Below are 7,225 nucleotides of genomic sequence, written 5' to 3'. Positions count from 1 at the left end.
GCTGTCCCTGCATAAAGATGTGTGTTCAAGTTTCCACTAGCCACTCCACTTAGGTAAAGGTAGGAGCAAAGCACACAGAGAAGCCAGCAGTGGATGGGTCACAGCATATTTTATTGGCAGTAGGTGTCACTATATACATTACAGGAATCATTCACAGTGCACCGGCTTGCATTTAAACTGCTCCTGAAACCCTATATTTTCCACGTGGTGATTCCTCACCACCTAGAAGCAAATTCTAACCTTGAATATTTAGTTCTGTTCTTATTTAATGAGCATTTATTGAGCCACTTCTACGTGCCAAGAAGAGGAGACCAAAGACACAAAGTGTCTCTCTGATCATTCCTTCCTCTCCGGTTACCTGCCAGCATCTCCTAATCCTGGTGTCATCTGATTTCTACAGCAGCCTACTCACCTTCCTGCCTTCATATCATGTCCCTGTTTATCCTACTCTTTGCTCCCTCACTTGAAGCCTTTTTATCTACAATGATGTCCCCATGGCTACCGCAGCCGGAAAAGCCGTACTTTTCCACTTTATCTCTTACCATCACCCAACAGGAACCCCTATTTCCACGGATAGCAGCCTGTCACTGCAGTTAGAATGATAGGTTATGGAGTCAAGCCCCATATCAGATCCAGGCTCCACGATTCACTAAATGTATGGCCTTGAGCAAATGACTTAATCTTCCTAAACCTCAGTTTCCTCATCTGTATAATGGTGTTGGTGGTAATATTATGTAAAATTGCCAATATTCGACTGTTTTTCATCTACAGGAAGGGTGGTTTCATATGGTTCAACTTAATCATTCCTTCCTCTTAGGATAAATGAGGATGGAATGAGATTGTTTAGGGAGGTTAGAGATTAGGTAAGGGAATTGGTGAGGAGATTTCTGGGGGGAGCGCTTTTCCATTTTTGAGTCCCTGCCTCTCTAGCTTCGCACTTTCCAAGCCCTAGCTTCATGAGGGGGGTTCAAGAGAATTCTGAAATGTTTGTGCTGAGAGGACAGATATCGACTCACTCTTGAGAAACCCAAAGTCACCTACCCTCTCTGTGCTCCAAGAGGTGTGTTGTTTTTATACTTCTCTGAGTTGGAGGTCTCTGAGAACAGCCCGGGTTGGTAATCCACTAGGAGGACTCATGGACTCAGCATATAGCTCCACTCATGGCTGTGAGTTACTACTGTGAGAGGATACAGAATGAGAGCAGCAAGAGGAACAGGCATGTGGGGTGAAGTCTGGAGTAACCAGCCACCAGCCAGCTGCCAGAGTCCTCTCCCAGTGGAGTCACACAGGACACACTGAATTGCCCCAGCAATGAGTTGTGATGACATGGATGAAGTGTTGTCTACCAGGGAGACTCAGTGCACAGGAGTTTTTTATTGGGGGCCAGCCACATGAGCATCCTCTGCCTGCCACGTACCAAAATCCTAAATTCCCATGGGAAAATCAGGTGTTCAGCTCATCCACGCTGTTTGTACAGTCAAGCACAGGGAGCCACTCTGATCAGTTCTAAGAACGGTGGGGACCCTCCTGAGATCCAAGTTCCCAGACGTCAGCCAAGGGCCAATCCTGGAAGCAGGCCTATCTGAGGACCACCATCTCAGGCTTGCTATGTAACCTTTTTCTGCACATGCTCTTAATTCTGAGGGGCACTTTAACAGGTAAAACCTGCTATACTCGTTCCAAAAGTGCCAGTGGTTATATTTACCTGCCGATAGCTAGCTACCTGTGTTTGCCTGTCATTACTAGGGTAGGTTGAGTTTCCTCGGCTTCGCTGGTGCTGAGGGCTCATGCTTAAGGACAAAGCCACTACATGCCACCATTGAGAAGATGGCAGAAGTGAAGAAGGCAGGAAAGATGCAGTCTTCCAGGGAGGTGCTGCCGGCCTCTCCATAGCGATCGCTCCACCTGAAAACCCCAGCTCTTCCCAGCCGTAGCGCTCATGCTGCCTTAATCGGATAACCGAAACAGTAGGAGAATGGAGCTCTTTTTACTCTTTCAACTTTAAAGTTCTCAATTTAACCTGCTCTCTGGATTGTCCACACTCTGTCGTGCCTGCTGGCTCCCAGCTCTGTCAATTGTGTGGATCCCAACTGCTTCTCTGATCTTATCCTCTTCCCAAGTTTGACCCCTGTGCCCTCCAACTCAGGACCAAGGACACGTGTAAATTTTTCCTGATTGTGTATTTCCACAGAGCTCTGCTTAAGACCACATCAAGACAATGACATCGTCTTCCTCTGAGAATGGTGACACCAAATCAGAGAAAGGATAGTTAGTTGTAAGAAATGGTACTAATGGGAAAACTGTGAATGGGCAAGCCAGAAAAAAACTGCATAGGCAGACCCAAGAAACAGGAACTAATAAGCTAATAAGAGATCTATCAGTCAGTAGATCATTGACCTGGAGAGATATGAAAGGCTTTGAAGAATACAGATCGTGATGGGATCCCAGCAGGCGAGAGGTCAGAAATACAGAGCAGACAAAATGGGAAATTTGTTAAGAAATAATATAACAATCAAAAACACAGTAAGTCGAAGATTTCTTAAATAGGACAAAGCGAGCACTAACCATAAAGGACAGATTAAATTGCACTTTGTTAAAATTAAGAGATTATGCTCATTAAAAGACAGCATTAAGAGTGCAGAGGCAAGCCAAGACTAGGAGAAGATATTCACAGCACATATTTTCAAGAAAGGACTTATATCCAGAACATAAAAAGAAATCCTGGTCTATGGTCATGCCACCCTGAACATGCCCGATCCTGTCTGATCTCGGAAGCTAAGCAGGGTCAGGCCTGGTTAGTACTTGGAGGGGAGACCGCCTAGGAAGACCAGGTGCTGCAGGCGTAAAAAATAAAAAATAAGGGATTGTAACTGACAAGGTCCTTGTAATCAGTGAGGTCAACCAAGGGTTGCCTCGCCAAATAAACAAATAAATAAAAGAAATCCTATGACTCGATAAAAAGATTCCACCCTAAATTCAAGCAGAGGCAGTTTAGTACACAGCTCTTCTTGGCTACCAGATAGCACAGGCCATTTTAAGTTAGAATGCAGCATGGTCAGTGACTACTATAGAAATGTACTTTGCTCATAGTATTTGACTTGTTGCAATATTTAATGATCCACTTGGTCGTTCACAAAAATTCTCAACTGTAATTGGTGGCTGTTACCAGAAATGGGCAAATCAACAAATCTCTTGCGCTATCTTTATAAGCCGGGTTTTGATATTTTTGAGCCTGGTAAGGTCCTCAGGCTTTTTTAAAGAAGCATAATTTACTTACACAAGGCCGATCAATTTTGAGAGATGGTTAAAGTCTTTCAAGTGTTTTTTGTGGATGCAAAACAAATGCGAAATTTGAATTGGTCCCTCTTATAAGAGTATTGAAATTAAATCTGCTTAATTTAATAAGTCGTGTTCATGCCCTGTTTCATATACTTGTGTCTATCAATAAAAATTGTGATGCTTAAAGAAAAAAAGAAAAGAAAAATATTGAACAGCCACTGCACTAATCAAATAGCCAAAAAGAATATGAAAAGGTGATCAAAATCATTAGTCAGGGAAATGCCAATTAAAAACCCCAACAACACCTGGAGCTAATACAATATTGCATGCCAACTATATACTTCAATAAAAAAAGATAACATATACAATATCACTACACACCCACCAGAATGGCTAAAATTAAAAAGACTGACAATATCATGTATTGAAAAAGTTGGGGATAATTTAGAACTTTTTGCATCCCCAAGAAAAATGAGTGCATAGAGTCCACTAAAATACACATTCAAGAAATTGAATTGCGGCTTTATTCATAATAACCCCAAATGTTGGACTGGAAATGGCCCAAATATCAATCATCTGGACCAGGTAAACCAAACTGCAGTATATCCAAAAAAAAAAAAAAAAAAAAAAAAATACTACCTAACAATAGAAAGAACATCATCATTACATTCTTCCACAAGAAAGAAGTTCACGGATATCATGTTGAGTGAAAAAAGTCAACACAAAAATCAAACCTAGGACTCTGACTTCATTTACACAAAGTTCAAGATCAGGCAAAATTAAGGTGATAGAGATCCAGATAGAGGTCACGGGAGAGTAAGATGAGCAGGAATTGACTGGGATGAGCCACCAGGGAGCTGGTGGAATTGGCTGGAATGGTCCACGTCTTGATCTGGGGGGTGTCATACATAGTGTGTGCATGTGGAAAATTCATCCTGCTGAACACTTAAGGTTTGTGCAAAAAATGAATACAACGGCAGGTGACAACTAACAAAGATGTTAGGCCATACGAAGACTTCTAACATGCCTTCTCCAAGTCAGGAACTAAGACTCAATTACACGCATGGGCAGCCCCGGGCTCACAGGTGCAGAAAGGTGTATGATTCACCTGGGGAAACAAATTTATACTTGAAAGTTGGCAGTTTATCCTGGCAGATAAGGAAAAGTTTCATTGATTAGTTTGCTTAACACAGAACAAATGACTATAGCTTATCAGGCAGTTAAACACATAGGGTGTGTGTCTGTGCGAGTGCGTGTATGTGTGTGTCTGTGTGCGCGCGCATGCTCGCACACACGCAAGTGATCAATTTCTTCATATGAGAGGCTATCTTACAATAACAGTGAGATTTTTTTCTAGGTAGTGAACTGAGACTGACTCAAGTGTGTTGGGAAGGGAAATATTCAGAAACTGGGTAAAACCCACCTCTTCTGAAAATGTAAACTTTCACTCTATTTCCGTAAGTGTAGTTACTCTTTTATGGAATCAATTGCTCTAGGTGTTCAAGGTAGATTTAGATGATTTTACTCATTAATTTTGCCCCAATCTATTCCTTTACTCTAGAAAGGTAAATGAAAATCTGAGATATGTTTGTTTATATCCTAAATATCACAAAGCACTCCCAGGTGTGCTTTTGTATTGGCTTTAAAATGCATTGTTCATTCATTTCAATTCTTGCAATGTACTATGTATCTAACTCATAATCATCCTCCAAAGAGGATCCACGCATATTAACTTTAATGGAAAGATAAGGAATTGCATTAAGCGTTAAACAATTTTTTTTGCCTTTAAAATGTAAATTTTATTCATCTTTATTACTAGGGGAAGAGCTTGAGACAGTTCTGAAAAAGAACACCCCTTGGAGTTAAAGAATTTTAAGCATAGATCACAAATATCTATAATATTTGGGGCTATTGCTAGGAGATATTGATTTACCAAAAATATAAACTCTAACATGTAGCATAGATGAGTGGTTTTCAATTTTAATGTGCATAAGTAACTCAGGACCCTTATTCAGTGCTTTTGGGGTGGGATCCAGAAGTCTGCACACTTGACAACAAAGCCAAATAATACCAAATAAGTTCCCATATCCATCTCCTGGTGACCTCTGCAGACATGCAACAAATAGATCTCTGACAAAGATATGGCTTAAGTCCAGAAAAAAAAACGAGCTCAACAATAATTATTTACCTCTAAATAGAATCGCAACTTTTGAGGATTTTCAGAGATTTAAAATGGTATGCTAGAACTCCACCTTTTCACTGGTTCTAAGAGACAAGACTGGAGAGTTTTAAATAGTCTTTATTTGCAAAGAATCTTCACTTAGGACTTTTGTGGCATATGGTAGTTGTGTGTCAATGGGCAGAATTTGCTCCCATGTTTACTTCGGTCCACTCAATAGTGTAAAATAGGATGAGGTGTCTGGTGAGGTGGGAGCTGCCTCTCTCTGGAAGCATGAGAGGAACAGGAGCTTGATCACCTGCAAAAGATGTTTGCAAAAAGTCTCCCTGTGTCACCAGAGAGAGTGCTCTACTTAATCCAGAACATTTGAGTTCCTTCCAATTTTAAGATTTCATGAGTCCAGTTCAACTTTTCTGTCACCTAAGGGGTCTTCAGTATGTATTTCTTGAACTAAGGTAGTTAAACTCATACCTGGGCATCATTTATTTTGCTGTAATCACACAGTTGGTTGTGATGTGCCACATAAGTACCTATAAGGGAGGAATGCAAAGAAGGGACACATGGCAGAGTTGATTCCAAAGGCCAAAACATAAAGCAAGATCCTTGGATTCTCCGTACTGTGTTAAGGAACTCAACAGAGAATGAAGGGAAAGAACTAATTCGCTGTGTGGTCCTGAGTGAGACCAGCGATAACGACTTCCATCTGCAATTTGCTTTCTCTTTTACAAAACACTTGCTCTTAAATCTTCTCATTTGGCTCTTAAAACAATCTGTCAGGTGAGAAAGGTATGACTGTCCGCATTTGACAGGTATGACAACTGAGGCTCAAAGAGACTGAAGGCTCTCGACTTCAAGTCCAAGATTCTTTCCATTCCTCCATGTCACTTTGCTCAGGAGATGGAGATCAGCCCAGAGCAGAGGGCTATAATTCACACCTATATTTCCTCTTCCGGAAAATTAATGGGTCAAACTAGTTAGGCACTGGAGTTTCTTCCAGATATAAATAAATGCCTAATTTCTCCAAGCAGAGGTGTTCTAAAAAAATTAAAAAAATAAAAAAAAGTCAACTGAGAACTTAGTGGGGAAGGTGCTGGAGAGAGGACACAAATGGCTGGATTTTCTCTGCAAGTTAGTTGCTTCCTTCCTGACAGCCTTCTTCCTGTTCTGAGCTCTTTGTTTTTAACCCTGTCACCCATTTAAATGCATCATCACTTGAGAGTCAAGCTAGGGATATATGCAAACAACACCTGTTTCACATTCTGCTCCTAGAATGTGTATTAAAGTTACAGTTGTGCAAGGGTCATGTTAGTTCACACCAAGCCTGAGAGTTGCATAAATTCTCTTTCCTCACTTGGCTCCAGTTTTTTGGTTTGCTCTTGGAGGCCCCAAGGATTTAGGGTTATCTCTTTGTAAAATAATTTCCAGGAACTCTTCTTCAGATTTCAGTAAATAGAAAACTGGGTTGTTTCATTCAGGATGTAGGATTCTGGAGAAATGGTATATGCTGTTTAGCACTGCTGAAACTCCTCCATATTAATAGATGGGGTTACCCTTTCAAGCTATGTATGTCCTTTTCTTTTCTCTAAAGACTATTCTTATATTTTTATCTCTTAACTTGTTACTCAGATTAGGCTATTTACTGCTTCGACACATGAATTTCCTTGAATGATGCTACCGACTGAATCCTGATATCCCGCCAAAATTCTTATGTTGAAGTCTAAGGCCACAGCAATGGTGTTTGGAGGTGGAGCCTTCAGGAAGTGCTTA

General features: G+C 40.9%; 1 pseudogene; it reads left to right on the top strand.

The window, feature by feature from the left end:
• Positions 1-2,724: 2,724 nt before the first annotated feature.
• On the top strand, positions 2,725-2,843 carry LOC118611615 (annotated as a pseudogene).
• The last annotated feature ends 4,382 nt before the right edge of the window (positions 2,844-7,225 follow it).

Source organism: Rousettus aegyptiacus, unplaced genomic scaffold (assembly GCF_014176215.1).
Source record: "Rousettus aegyptiacus isolate mRouAeg1 unplaced genomic scaffold, mRouAeg1.p scaffold_m13_p_14, whole genome shotgun sequence".
NCBI lineage: Eukaryota > Metazoa > Chordata > Mammalia > Chiroptera > Pteropodidae > Rousettus > Rousettus aegyptiacus.
Note: the sequence above shows the minus strand (reverse complement) of the source record. Positions and strands in the feature narration are given on the sequence as shown.